Source organism: Silene latifolia, chromosome 4 (assembly GCF_048544455.1).
Source record: "Silene latifolia isolate original U9 population chromosome 4, ASM4854445v1, whole genome shotgun sequence".
Classification (NCBI taxonomy): domain Eukaryota; kingdom Viridiplantae; phylum Streptophyta; class Magnoliopsida; order Caryophyllales; family Caryophyllaceae; genus Silene; species Silene latifolia.
In genome coordinates, this window is record NC_133529.1 from 53,867,477 (window position 1) to 53,884,046 (window position 16,570).

The window sequence follows — 16,570 nt, forward strand, 5'->3', positions numbered from 1 at the left end:
CATTAACATAAAGAGGAAAAAGGAGATTGGAAAGATCATACCATGCGGTCTTCAATATCCTCATGTCTCGGATGTGGCGTAGTCAATCAATGTGAAAAAGGATGAACAAACACAATATATACAAAACAATATATACAAGTCTACACTACAAAGGAAATGAACATGTTTTTGGATTTTTCAAATTTTCAAATTTTTATGGTTTTTGTTTTTATGAAATTAAAAGACATATTTTTGTGATTTTTTTCGAAATTTTTCAATTTTTATGCATTTTTGGAATATAAATTCCCATCCCCCACTTTATTTTGGACATTGTCCTCAATGTACATGTAGGAGTAGGAATAAAAGGAAATACATGTTTTTGGAATTTTGATTTTTTTTTTTGAAATAAAGTATAAATGCAATGATATGGTGTGAATGAATGAATGCTCTAACTAAATGCAATTCTATATGACATATATCACAAATGAATGCAATCTAAACTATACTATATGATGCATGATAAATGCTTAAGTCACTTATGATCAAACCTCCCCAAACCGATTTAAACACTATTTCTAGTGTAGAAATGAATAGGTTTGGCCATTAGCAACTATGCATGAATTCTAGTCTATATGAAACTATCTACATGAATCATGTGAGATATATTACAATGCAACTATACTATATGAACTAACTAATGTAAATGCAATATGAGATATAATACAAATGCAAGCTTAATGTACATGTATGCAATTGTAAATGTAATGCAAAGTTAAAGGAAAGAATATCTTACAAATGGTGGTTTGAGGGAGGACTCCACCAAACTCATTACTTGTTGCCATGGTTATAGATCTTGTCCATGTTGCTCAATGCTCTCAATAACCGGTCAAATGCTTGGGCACAATCCTCAAATAAGCATAAATACGGTTTGTTCCAATTCAAGATGAAGCTTGGCCAAGGGAGCTTGTCACTTATTCTCTTCTTCACCTTGCCCTTGGCATTTGAGCCTTTGAAACACTTCCAATAAGTAACCCCATGATTCTTGTCAACATTAGGAATGAAGTATGGATCATTTTCGTTTGGAGACTTCGACTCACCACCTTCTCCTTCAATTTCGGTGACGGTGATAGCATTTTGATTTTTCAATCCTTCCAAGGTGGAAGGAGAATTGTCATGGCTTTGATGATCAAGTTCCTTAGATGTTGACATTGTGGATGCCAAATTCCCACAAGTAGCTTCACGTGCAAGTTTCTCTTTGAGCTTTGCCACCAAGTAGCTTTTGTATGATGCCTTGACCTTTTGAAGAAGGTCCACCATATCCTCTCCAACAATCATTGGCTCCATGGTAGGGGCCAAGTAGTCTTCATGAGAAATGGGGAAAAGGAATTCATCTTCTTCATGGAAGCATACCTCAAACTTCTCAAGGATGGGCTCCTCAAGTTAGGCAATCTCACAACTCCATTCCTCTTCTTCATTGCAAGACACATATCCCTCATAAGCTTCATCCATAGGTACGTCATCATCGCTATCTCCATAAGAATCATAAATGGGGGCTTCATTCTTCTTCATTAGTTCTTCCTCCAACACCTCAATGTTCACATCAAATGTCACACCCTCATACTCACAAAGGCTAAGAGTATTTGGCTTACTCAACCTCATGTCTTCATCATCAAATACCACACTTTCATACTCACAAGAGCTCAAGGAGGTTAGCTCTTCCCACTTCACATCTTCTTCATCAAAGGTCATTACCTCAAATTCACATTCATGGTCAATGCTCAAGGATTGGTGGGGAGTGGTTGGTTGGGTTGCCTTTGTTTGGGCAATTTGAATCTCCAACTCCTCAACTTGGGTAACAATGCCTTGAAGAACATTGTCCCTATTTTGGCTTTCCTCTAGCATTTGTTTGAAGAGGTTTTGTTGATCTCCCATCATTTGGAGAATCACATTTTGAATGGGTTCATCATTTTGTTGTGGGTAAGTGTGAAAGTGGTTGTATTGTGGCAATTGAAAGTCATTGTGAAATGGGTATTGGGTGGGTGGTTGTTGTTGATATTGGGTGTGGTGATTTTGGTGGGAAAAGTTGGGGTAGTGGTTAGGATTTTCGTTGTACAAATAATAAGGTAGGTTTGTGTTGACTTGCTCCTCAAACTCCCCATACCCATAATTATACTCAAAAGATCTACCACATACTCCATATGTCAAGTCTTGGGTCATCATCATTGGTCAAGATAGAGATACAACTACAAACATGGAAACTACAAGAAAACGGTAAAAACGATCCTTGAGGAACAAGTTCCTCAAGGTGAAAGCACAATTAAAATAGACAAACAAGTAAGAACTTAATCATATAGCACCGTCCCCGGCAACGGCGCCATTTTGATGGAGCGATGTCGTCACTCATCCAATCAAACACATTTATAATACTCAACATACAACTAGTTAGCGGTAAGTCGAGGTCGATCCATGGGACGGTGTGCTTTGGGTTCTAAGTCTATCTATCTCAATTTATGCTAGTGTCACAATTTGGTTGGGTTTGTAGTTGTGTCTAAACTAAAGAAAGTAACAAAGTAGAGCAAACAATGAACTAAGAAATGTAAACAATTGATTAAAAGTGCTAGGATGTCATGGGTTCATAGGGGATTCATGGTTTTGATCATACAAACATGTTTACAAGGTTGCAAGCAATTAATGTTGTGGAGGAACCGAGTTGGGTTATATCTTACGGTTCTTAGGAAGAGTTGGGTCCCGGAGCCGAATCGATTAGATTGTACAACTATCTACAAGTCGACTTACTTTCCTCCTAATCAACTTCTATGCATGGCCTAACAAGACTCGAGTTGGTTTATATCTTACAAGTCAAGTTGAGTAGATAAGAGATGGTTGTAAATGCAAGGATTCATAGGCTTAGCATTTCATCAAACATAACATGTGCATAAAGTTGACATCACAACAAGCAAGCAATTTAATCATGTGAACATATTAGATTAAGCATGAATCAATCCCATGTTGGTTTCCCCTAATTACCCACTAATCCTAGCTAAGAGACTACTCACTCATTATCATGGGAAACATGTCATTAATGGTGTCAAACATCACAACAAGTATAAACATGATAATAGAATGAAGAAATGAACAATAAAGATTAAAGAGTAAAGGGATTATACCAACTTGAGATGATTCCAAATAATAAAGCAAGAATAAAAGAAGAAACTTGATGATTGATGGAAGGTTGTCAATCTCCCAATAATAACCCAATAATCTTCAATTACCCAATAATAAACTTGAATAATAAACTTGAACAATAATTAAAGAGAGATTAATGTGTAATTTGTGGAAAGATTAAAGAGTAATCTATTCTAATCTACTCCTAATCTAATCTAAAGAAGGATTTTTCTAGCTAAACACAACATGCTTGATTAATTACAAAGATGGGGTATTTATAGTGGAAATTAGGTGGATGCATTAGGGTTAACTAAGGGCTAAACTAGTAATTACACTTTTGAGATTTGAGCAGGGAGACTCCGGTATTTTTCGAAGGAAGGGAGTCTTTCATTGAAGCTTGAAGGACGAAATTATGCTGTAAAGGAATCCGGGCGGATTAGAGTCGGGACGGCCGGATTTGGGCGGTGCAATCCGAGCGGATTCAGGAGAGGGACGCTCGGATTGTTGAGGGGGAATCCGAGCGGATTCCAAGGAGGGACGCTCGGATTGTACCAAGGGAATCCGAGCGGATTGGGAGCAATCCGAGCGGATTGTAGCAGGGGACGAGCGTCTTCAGCGTAAGACGCGCGGATTGCTGTACAGCTTTTTTGTTTGAGCTCGGATTGTAAAACGGACGTCATTTTCTCATCCGGACTCCTATTGGAGTGATTCAAAAGCCTAGATCGCTTATTTTTTCGACGCCGTTCCATCTAGCATATTTTCAGTGCCAAAGGAGCAACCCTTGGTTTGCGTTCCGAGCAATTTTCTTCATGAATGGCTTCCTTGCTTTTCCTCCTTGCTTTAAACCTTATGACCCTTCTATATAATCTTTATTCTTACGTCATTGGTCATCATTCTTGCCTGCTCTTCATACTAGTCCATCTAATATCATCAGTAAGCTTCCAAATATGCACGAAAGACGGGAATTTCCGCCTTATTATCTCCTTTTCTACAAAACATATGAAATGCGATAGAAAAGCAAATAGGAAGGTTTTGACGGATAAAATGGCCATAAAATGCTATAATAGTATGCAAAATAGGCTCAATTAGGGGACTAAATGTTCGCTAATTATGGTCACATCACTAAGCCTCCGTTTACAATGAACGCCGCTCCATCTTTCCCATTATCAATCTCAAGCCACCGATCAAGTAATAGTTGAAGAATGTTGTACTTTTTCGTGAACTTTCCATTGATATTCATGGTGGACTCAAGGTAGACAAAATCAAGCTCGATAAAGTGATTGGTGCCTTTTCTAGCAATCAAGGTAATGCCCACAAACTTATGCCATACTCTTATGCCCGGATGGTGAACATATAAAGCATGACATTCCCGGAAAGAATCAAATTTTCGCCCGGTAATCGCTTTCCAAAGGGGTGCGGCATCATATTTCAAAGGCTTCTTCTCAAATTCATGATATTGTAAAAGACCAAATACTTTACCAAACTCACTCAAAGCCATTCTTCTACTCTTGTTCTCAAGACAGAATTCCACATAATGTCGAGTCTCTATCTTATACACCTTCAAAGAGCTTATGAACTCCATGGTTAATGAAGGGTAAGTCAATTCTTCCATTTCAAAGAGGGTTAACAACCTCATGGACTCGAAAAATGCTCTAGTTCACTCAAGCACGCCCAATTTTTCTAAGGCATCTTGACAAATAAACTTGGTAGCCACAATAGTCTTTTTAACAAGGGATAAAAATGCATTCCTATGAGCATCGGTTAAGAAAGTTACCTCCGGAAAATTTGACAATTGTTGTATAACCGGAGTAGGTGTGGTAGCTACCTCAATAGGAGTTGTGGTTTCTTGGATTTCCACCCTTGGTTGAATCACTACCAAAGCCTTAGATGCCAGAAGAGCTTGTTGTATCTTTGATAAATTTGGAGTTTTGGGTGCCTTGTTTCCGCCTTTGGTCCTTGCCATTGTATTCTCCTTCTCAAATTTGTATCAAAAAACCAAGATTTTGCTTGAATGTTTCTTGTTTCCTCAAACTTCAAACAATTCCTCAATCAATTTAGGATTTTCGAATTTTTGCCCAAACCCTAGAAAATTGATTTAATTTGTGAGGAAATTGGTGTTTAGATGGTCTTTTGTTGATAAAGGAGTGTTTTAATCTTGTTTTGAGCAAGTTTTGTTTGGATGGTGGTGAATTTTGTTGAGAAATTGGTGTTTTTGAATGGGTTGATTGAGGGTTTAAGTGGGAGAGAAGATGTGTGTTTGTGTTTTTGAAGGATATAAATGAATTGGGAAGGAAAGGTGTTGTCCTGTGCTTTTGTTTTAATACCAGCTGGGGACGCTCGGATCAGACTCGGGATGCGCGGATCCTCTTACAGGATTTCCTGAAATTGCAAACCCGTGCCAGGACGCGCGGATTCTTCTGAGCTCGAGCGGATTTCTTCTAGGGACGCTCGGATTCTCCCGGGGACGTGCAGATTTCCTTACAGCGTAAATTTATAGACTTGAAGCACGCCAGGACGCGCGTACTGATGCCAAGACGAGTGTCCTAAGAATGAGGACGAGCGTCCTGAGGATGATGTGCGCAGATTTCCTTACAGGACATTTTCTTCAATTTAAACCTTCCCAGCTCCCACGTCCTAAGGTCAGGACGCTCGGATTGGTGTTGTGGACGCCCGGATCCTCTTCAGCTCCCACGAGCTCAGGTCTGCTCATGGGGATTCCTTTTCCCATGTTACTCTTCCTTCTTTTCCTTTGTTAATTGTTGTGGGTGCATTACAAACACTACGCCAAATCTGGCAATCAATAAGGAGCGTATCACAACGGTTTAATGCATTTAATAACGACACTTAGATTACCGTTTTCCAAATATTGGCAGAAACCTAGACCGCGATAATGAGAATAACGGTTTCCCATGAAAACCGTTGTTATTATAATGTGACAAGGGCTACTTAACAAACCGTTATCAAAAACGTTTTAACGGTTTCCAAAAGCTCGTTATAAAATCGCTCTTATCAACGGTTGTTAGACAACTGTTACCAGTTTAAGAAAACGGCATTTCGAAAACCGTTACTAAGCTAGAACCAGCAACGGTTTGTGGTACCCGTTGTTATCTTATAGATACGGGTTTCTTGTAATCGTTATCATTTTTAATTATGAAAGAACAGTTTTTCAATTCAAGCGTTGTCACTATTTGATTAGATTTCTCAGTTTTGCCACTGCATGCAAAACTTTATCGGAACTTTAATAAATATTCAATTTGACCAATAATATTCAATTTGACCAAAATAATTCTATAAATATGTCTTCATAAGGTTTTAGGTCAAAATCTAAATTATCAAAAATTTACTCTTTAATTTCTCTCTAAAAAAAATATGGCTGGTGTATCGAAGCTACAATCACGTAATCGTTACGCACAGCCGTTTACTTGCATTCTCCATAATCTCTCGGTTCGTTATGATGGGAATGGAAAAAGTTTATACCCTAATTTTAGGTGGTGAAGCAAATGCTTCATGACTCCGGTTTCATTGCGGTTAAAAAAGTGTACCATGTGTCTACAAACAAGCAAGGTTTTGTAGGCTTCGCTTTTATCGAGTTTGAAGAAGCCAACTGCCATGATAGTTTTCGTTAGGCAAGAACATTGGGGGCTAGATTTACGGGGAAAGAGGACTTCTATTCGGATGCTAAACAAAAGGGCCCTTATCTATGGATTGCAACCCATGTTGATCAACGTCTGCTGACACATTACAGGAGGCATCACATTCCTGCCACCATGCCTATGTCATGGGAGAAAGAGGCCATTCCACCTGCGCTGCCCACTGATGATGAAGAGTCGATCTACAACTTGATCTAGTCGAAATTGGGCATGAAGACTATCCTAATTCTTCACCAGATTCTAATTAAGTCTTTAATTATTATCTGACATTATGAGTTGTATTTTGATTATGGTGGTTATATGAATTAAAGTTTAATTATTTATGTTATTTGTTACTACGTTTTAATTAAGTCCTTACACTCAAATGCAATCCACCAAATAAAATATTATAATGACTAACTTTCTACTTATAATAATAATAAAGAATGGAAACAGCATAATAAGATAATAAGAATTGGAACCGTTATAATAATAATAAGATAAAATGATAACGGCTCTTTGTTAAGCCATTATCATATTACATATATCAACAACGGTTATTTTAAAGCCGTTGTCATATTACACCAATTAACAACGGTGTTTCTTAAAGTCGTTGTAAAAACAAATCCACTGTCAAAACTGAAAAGTTTGTGATTTTAGTTTACCAATGCATGCCCTATTTATTGGTTGTTTGACCATTATTCACCTCATGCATCCTTGCACAATTACAACGGTACTTATAAGAACCGTCTTAGATTAGGCAACTCTAAAAATAAATGAAATTTCAAAGGTATTAATAACAGAATGACTGATGGTGAACAATTCATCTTTGCCGTCGTCGCCATAATTAATTTTTATAACTTAAAAAAGGTAATCTCATTTTCATAGCTACTGGCTTATATATGGGTCGTACTTGGATGATTGATGGTGAAATTGGTGATCCCATTTATAATGATGGAATTGCTGAATTTTGCAATTTCGTTAGTGAAAAGTTTTATCTCCACTCATCAATCCCCTGCCCTTGTAATAGATATGGTAATATTAGGGTTTTGCCTATCCCAGATGTCAAAATACACTTAGAAAAGAATAGTTTCAATAGAGATTATAGGCGTTCGATTTTTCATGGAGAATTAGAGGATGAGGATGGGGAATCTGATGTAGAGGTAAATAATCATACATCTGAAGTTGCTTATTTAGATATAGGGGATGGGGCATATGATGTGTGTGTAAACAATCGTTCACCTACACCTGAAGTTGTTTTAGGTGAGAAGTTTGCTGAAGATGATAGATTCGATGATTTTGAAGCTACCGGTGGCGGAGAAATAAATGCTGATGATTTAATTGAGAAGTTGAGTCAATCTGAAATGCCTTTATTTGCTGATTTTAAGAAGTATACCAAATTGTCCGCGATGGTAAAGTTATATAACTTGAATGGGGCAAAGGGTGGAGTGATAAGAGTTTTACGGATCTTCTAGCTTTGCTATGTGACATGCTTCCTGGCGGTAATGTTCTTCCGAGTCGGACATATGAGGCTAAAGAAATTATTAGAGATTTGGGCATGGAATATGAGAAAATACATGCTTGTCCCAATGACTGCATATTGTACCGTAAAGATTATGAGAAATTATCATATTGTTCGCGCTGCTCTGTGTGGCATTATAAGACTAAGGAAGGGATCTCAGCTAAGGTGTTGTGGTATTTTCCAATAATACCAAGATTCATAAGGATTTATTTGAATGAAGAAGATGCAAGAATGTTGACTTGGCATAATAGTGGAAGGATTGAAGATGGAAAGTTAAGACACCCAGCGGATGGTCAACAGTGGAAAGAGTTTGACGCTAAATATCCTTACTTCGCCAAAGAAGCAAGGAACTTGTGTCTAGTGCTCTCCACAGATGGAATGAACCCTCATGGAAACATGAGTACCCAACATAGTACTTGGCCAGTTGTGTTGGCCATCTAAAATTTGCCCCCATGGGTTTGCATGAAATGGAAATATCTGATGTTGCCTTTGTTGATATCTGGCCCTCGACAACCTGGAAATGACATAGATGTGTATTTGGAACCACTTCTAGATGATCTGAAGATTTTGTCAGAAATAGGGATACCAGTGTTTGATGGTTATAAGAACGAATGTTTCAATCTGAGAGCTATGTTATTGTGTACAATAACTGACTTTCTGGCGTACGGCGATCTTTCTGGACATACTGTACAGGGGAAAGAGGCTTGCCCATTGTGTGGGGGGGATGTTGAATCAGCATATTTGAAGCATTCTTGCAAGCATGTGTACAGGGGAAATCGTCGATGGTTATGCCATGATCATTATTATCGTAAGCTTCACAAGGCGTTTAATGGGTGTCCTGAGCAACGTGGGAGTCCTCAGATTTTGAATGGTCATGAAGTGTATGAGAAATTGAAAGATATTGAGATAACGTATGGGAAGAAGGGGCCTAAGTTATCTACTCGTGGTTATAAAAAAATAAACCATATTTTTTACCAAACTTTCGTACTGACATGACCTCCCGGTTAGACATTGCCTAGATTTTATGCACATTGAAAAGAACGTTTGTGATAATATAATCAATACTCTACTGAATGTTCCGGGTAGGACAAAAGACAACAAGGCAGTTAGGGATGATATGGTTGAGATGGGTATTAGGCCCGAGCTGGCAGCTAAAACAAAAGGAAATCAGACTTTTTTGCCACCTGCAGCTCATACTCTTTCAAAAAAAGGAGAAAAAAGAGTTTTACGAATGCTTGCATGGTATTAAGGTGCCAGAGGGCTATTCATCTAATATTAGAAGCCTTGTTTCGTTGCAGGACCTAAAACTTACTGGTTTAAAGTCACATGACTATCATACATTGATGCAACAACTACTAGCTGTGGCCGTTCGTTCCATTCTACCTCCAAATGTTCGACATGCTATAATTAGATTTTGCTATTTCTTCAAATCAATCAATAGTAAAGTCATTGATCCCGATGAAATGGAAACTTTGCAGGAGATCCTCGTCACCAGTCTTTGTCAGTTTGAAATGTATTTTCCTCCCTTAGTTTTCACTATCATGGTTCATTTGACTGTCCACCTAGTCCGAGAGGTTTTTAATCTCGGGCCAGTGTATTTGAGATATCAGTACCCATTCGAACGATTAATGAAATTTTACAAGGATTACACATCTAATAGGTATCGTCCAGAGGGGTATTTCTGAGCGATCAATTATCGATGAAGCTTTTTCGTATTGTTACGCGTACCTCTCCTTGGATGAGTTAATTGGAGCTCCTACGAATCGTCATTGTGACTGGATGAATGGAAAAGGTGTAAGGGGTCGTGTTTCCAAGGATATGTCATCTGACATGCGACATATACATACGTTCTATTTAACGAAGATCATGTCCAGCCTTACAGTATGGAACACCGGAGTTACCTTAAGGGAAAACACCTTCACAAGAACGAAAGGTGGTATGATAATGAGCATTACAAGCAATTTAGTTACTGGTTTATGGATACTATTTACGATGATGACAACTTAATTGATGATTGCTCAACTAGCCTACGACATCTCGCTTTCGGTCCTGATGCTCGTGCAACTTTTTATAGTGGGTATGCGGCCAATGGGTACACTTTCTACACCCGCATTCAAGATAAGGCGAGCACAATACAAAACAGTGGAGTTTGCGTAGATTCTAAGGCAATATACTTTGCTAGTTCAAAGGATAAAAATCTTATTTTGGGTACAATGCAATATTATAGAGTTATTCAAGATATATTGGTTTTAGACTACATGGATTTCGAGATACCTCTATTTCGGTGCAAGTGGCTTGACAACGACAATGGTGTTAGAAAGGATGATTTAGGATTCACATTAGTAAATTTTGACAAGGTTGGAAACAAGAACGATCCTTTTATATTAGCGTCACAAGCAAAACAAGTGTTTTATGTTACCGATCCTATGGATAAGAAGTGGTCAGTTGTTCTATCTTGCCATCGCCGAATTCCAGATGATGAAGACGTCGAATTTGAAGGACTTGATCACAATGCTATATTGCAGTTTGGTAATGATGTTGAAAATGTTAACATTCCAAACATATATACATGGGATGATCATAATGAAGGTATTTGTGTTAATGAAGAGACTAGCAAATAAAAAAAACGTTCCCGGCAGTCGTGAAAATATCAGCAATCCAATCAAGATATCATACGTCATGTGTAATTATTGTCTTGCTGTTATATATCAAACTGTTGTTGTAAACTTTTTCTCCTGTTGCAGCGGGAGGGTTAGGGAAATATCGTATCAAACAAAATGAATTGTTAAATAAAACGGTTATACCTAAACCGTTGTTGAGGAGGTGTATAGTTATAACGGTTCAGGCCGTTGTTATCTATATGAAAATGATGCTTTATTTCTTGGCGGTAAAATCAAACACAATGAAATATAAAGTAAAACGGTTATACCCAAACCGTTGTTCGGGACGCGTACAGTTATAACGGTTCAGGCCGTTGTTATGTATATAAAAATATTGCTTTATTTCTTGGCGGGAGAATCAAACAACATGAAAATATTACAGACAACGGTTATTTCAAACCCGTTGTAGATAGTACTAATCAATTACGGTTTCAAACAAAATCGTTGTCTGTTTGGGAACAAAATACAACGGTTTTTCTTCTACCGTGTTTATTACTTTTCAATAAACAAGGTCTTACAAGTGTTGTATTATTCACACATATATACTCTGAGCTTCCTCTCCCCCACATAATATCCTCAAACATTGAACTTCCCCTCAACCACCAGACTACCCCATCGTCGTCGCAGTCATCGTCATCGTCGCCATTGCCGCCACCAGATCAATCCGGGTTCTCCTCTTTAAAGAAGTAATAAACCCTCCTCTCTAGAGATTTGTTTGTTATTATAAGTATGCATTGTTATTATTTGTTTATTAATTTCTGGTTTAGATATGGTCAAAAAGCGGAAAAGAAACGATGGAAATGCGTCAGGCGATGACTCAGGTGATGAGAATAATTTGCAACACATTGCGGGTCGAATGCGCCACAGGGTTTCCCTAGAAGCAATAAATTCAAAGATACTTAATCCTTTACAGTGGGATAAAGATACGGGGCTGCCATATGGTGAGTATGCCGGGTATTTTTGCGAGTTGGATTGGTTGTTGTGTAAGACAGTATGTGCCTCTTAGTATGCCGCGTATCAGTGAACTGAGTAAAATACGGAACACCATGCTAATAAACAGGATAAAGGTATGTATATACAATAATAAATGTTTTAGCTGAAGTTATGTTACTATTTGATATGTGTATTAGCCAAAACACTTGTACCAACTACGCTCATCATATATGCAGTTAGCTTACGTTGTCCCCGAAATGTATGATAAGTACCTAAAAAAAAAGATCGGGGAAGCCCTCAGATCTTGGAAGTTAAAGATTGCTGAGAACCACTTGTTCAACAAGGAAACCGGGGAGATGAACAAGAACCCACCAAAAAAGAAGTATCCGTATATCACTCAGGACCATTGGGATAGCTATATCGCTTATAGGTAGTCTGACAAGTTTAAGGTAACTTAATAATAATAAGTAAAGGAGTATACTTTGTTTAGTGTTTGGTCATGCTTACATTTCTTGATACAATTTATTTGATGAAGGCTATGAGTGAGAGGAACAAGGCGAACATTTCAAAGAAAAAGACCGTCTTTTACGGCTCCCGAGGTGGTTATAGATTGATTAAGAAGAAACTAGTAAGTACATAATTCTTATAGTATTAGACTATTAGGTAATGAATGTTATATATGTTCATAGTAATCATGCATATTTTGAGAGGATATCAATGTGAAGAATGAATTGTAGGCAAAGCTTGAAAAATTCAGTCGTCACGATGCTTGGATGGAAGGTCATACTCCTAAGAATGGAAAGACAGAAACTGAATATGATAAGGACATCAAAGAGAAAATTGTAAGTTTGAATAAATATGTCACTCCTACCACTGGTAGTCGGAGTTATATAATTGTGAGTTACTTAATGGTTTTATGTGTATGTAGAGGATCTGTGAGAAGGAGGTACAAGAAGGAAAATGGAAGCCTGAAGGACGTGATGACATTCTTGCTAGGGCAATCGGCAAAGCAGAGCATCCAGGTCATGTGAGAGAGGTATGAACGTATGTTGGTATCAATAAGTATTTTGGGAAAACTACTCGACGTGCTGATGATTCCAAGAAGGTAATCTATAAATACTGTATTTGAACCAACGTAATTAATTTACAACTATATATGTTGACATTAATTTCTACTACACAGCTACAGAAAATAGCCAGATTGATGGTGAGAATGTTGGAAACTGGGGAAAAGCCATCATAAAAGGAGTTAGATATGGTTCAACAAGTCATAAAGGAAGAAGAGGAGGAGGAGGAGGAGGAGGAGGAAAAAGAGGTAATAATATTTATGTCTTATATATATATATATATATATATATATATATATATATATATATATATATATATATATATATATATATATATATACAATGTGTTATATGATTTGGAAAATCAGTACGTGTTATATGGACAAGTGTTAAGGTACAGAAGGAAGCCGAGGATGACATGATAAGGGAGAAGGAAATGGGAAAGGAGACTGAAGTGGGAGCCGAGGATCGATATCAGGCAGTTGAAGAGGAAGAGGATGCCAGGAAGGCCGTGACACAGGATGAAGTGGAGGTAGTGGATGATCAGATGTTCTTCTCAACACCGAAAAAGGTAGTGAATGTATGTGTACTAATTGATTAAAGCTGACTTGAAGGGCGATTGCAAGGTGGCTTATCGTCTGTCCAATTTACAGGGGAAACAGAAAGTTGTTGTTGCCAGGGGATACGTGTTCAATTACGACCGGCTAAGGTTCATGGTATACCCCTTCGTCACAATTGTAGGAAAGTGGAAGTGTCCCAATTATATAAAGACGAGTATGGGGAAGTAAAAGTACCATTTCCTAATGAGGAGATCACTTATTTAAAAGAAGATCTAAGCTCTTATGTGCAAAGGCTTGCCAACCTCATCAATGTTGTCATCCCCGAGGTACCTATATGCAGACATTAATTATTACTTGTTCTTTAAATAGATTAGGGTACGAATATTAACATATCGTAAGTACTTTAATCTTTACATTTGCAGAACTTAAGCAAAGCCATGATGGCAGCTAAAGCAATTACTACTACGTTAACGAAAGTTGTTGCAGTCAAGCCTGCTTATGATTCTTATTATGAATCGTGTGAATATAAGAAAAAGATGAAAACTGCTTCGCCGAAGGCTTTGCACAACTTTGCTGTAAAGAAGTCACCTACAGGGGATGTAGTCATGATTAACATTGAAAAGGAAGTTATGGGCGCAGCTGATATAGCCATACTGGACCCGGAGCAACTGATGGAATTTGTCGACCTTGACAATTTAGATGTTGTTCACATTTTGATTTGGATGAAGTAAGTTTTATTAATAAAACTATTTAGTCATTTCCATTTACGAATAATGATGTTTATTTAAATTATCAATTACAATAACAATCTTCGTTCCATGTGGCGTAATAGGTACCTCAATAATCAGTTCGCTGAGTGGAAGGTCCCAATTCACGCCTACGGATTCTTGAGTCCTAAGGCGTTCTCTGTGCACAGAATTTCATACGAAGAACAAATCAATAGTATCGCTCGTCGGTTGATGTCGTCCAAAAAACTATGGCTTGCCCCCTACAATGAGAATATGTATGTATAGTACGTGATTATTGTAATGAATCACAGTATAAATTTATTATTAACATGCTTAAATGCATGTAAATGAACTAACTTTTCTATGTCCCAAAATGAATAGGAAGCATTGGGTGCTACTGACAATCCAAGTAGAAACAAAAATAGTGTACTGGATTGACTCTCGCGAAGGCAAACCCTCTGACAGTTGTGTAAGGATGATAACTGAATAAGTTTACAACCTTCAATAATGTCATTTGTTATTGTATGACTTGAGCCATATATATGCAAATAACAATGGCATGTGTTTATATTTATGAATTAGTGTTTTTGAAGCAAAAAACAAGATTATGTCCACTTGGAAAATATGAAAGCAACACTGATTCTAATTTTATCACGCCAATAGTAAGTGTATTTTTAATAATTACTCGTATCATTTAATTAATGTTTATGCGAGCGGTTGATTATCTAATTCAGCTGATTTGTGTATGACTTATATATTAGTCTCATAAAGCACCAGACGACAAACAATGCGCCTTTTACGTTTGTCAGTCCATGTGGAAGGTTATCGACGGAAAACTTTCTACCATTCCGATACGGGTTAGTGTGATTTAAAAACTATTTCAGACGTAAATTGAGTTCAATTCTGTATACTTCCATATATTATACTATTTTGATTATATATATTTTGAATTGTAGTTTCCACTAATACTCAATAAAGCCCCAGAATATTCGCCAGAGGACATCAACCAGATGAGAAATATGTGGGCCAGTTATGTTATTTCATTAGCGGAGTCTCAATAGTTTGCTCATGCTTTATGTACGTGTGTGTGAATGTGTGTGTATATATATATATATATATATATATATATATATATATATATATATATATATATATATATATATATATATATATATATATATATATATATATATATATATAGAGAGAGAGAGAGAGAGAGAGAGAGGGGTTCAAATGAGTCCACTTAAAATGGTGAGTCCATTAAGTCCTAATCCTAGCCATTGATCAACTAAGATGGATGGTTGAGATTTTAAAATTTTAAGATGAAAACTTTAATGTTTAATAAATGAAACTTTAATTTATGAGTGTAACTTTAATTCTTTATAATTATAACTTTAAAGTTTAAGGTTATTTTTTAAATAAAAATTTAAATTTATGTTATAAAATTTTATTTTAAATATATAAAATTGATTTTTGAGTATAACTTTAGTATTTTACGAGTGAAACTTTAATGCTAAAAATTGAAACTTTAATTTTTTTAAACAATTTTTAATATAAAAATTTGAATTTATTTAATTTTACAGATTTTTAAATATAACTTTAATGTTTTACGAGTGAAACTTTAATGCTAAAAATTAAAACTTTAATTTTTTTTAAACAATTTTTAATATAAAAATTTGAATTTATTTAATTTTACTGATTTTCAAATATAACTTTAATGTTTTACAAGTGAAACTTTAATGCTAAAAATTGAAACTTTAATTTTTTTAAACAATTTTTAATTTAAAAATTGAATTTATTTAATTTTACTGATTTTTAAATATAACTTTAATGTTTTACGAGTGTAACTTTAATCATAATTTTTGAAACTTTATAAATTTCTAATATAAAAGTTTGAATTTATTAAATTTTCCTAATTTATAAATTCTATGTAAAGATGAATGAAACTTTAATGTTTTACGATTGTAACTTTAGTCGTAATTTTTGAAACTTTATTTTTTTTTTAGGATTATAGCTTTATAATAATTTAGGTCATTGGCAAGTATAATTAGTCAGCGTAACTTCAGTCCATATAAATGTAACTTTAATTCATATGCTTTGTAACTTTAATCCATGCCCCTAAAACCATGATGTAACCCTGCAACCGCCTCCACCACCAGCCACCATACGCGAATTAAAAAAAAAAAAACAGAGATCTGAAAACGAAAAGAAAAAAAAAACAAAGAAAGGCAGTAGATCTGAAAATGAAAAGATAAAACAAAAAACACCAAAAACAACACCCACCATAGATTTGAAAATGAAAAAAAAAAAAAAATAAAAAAAAAAAA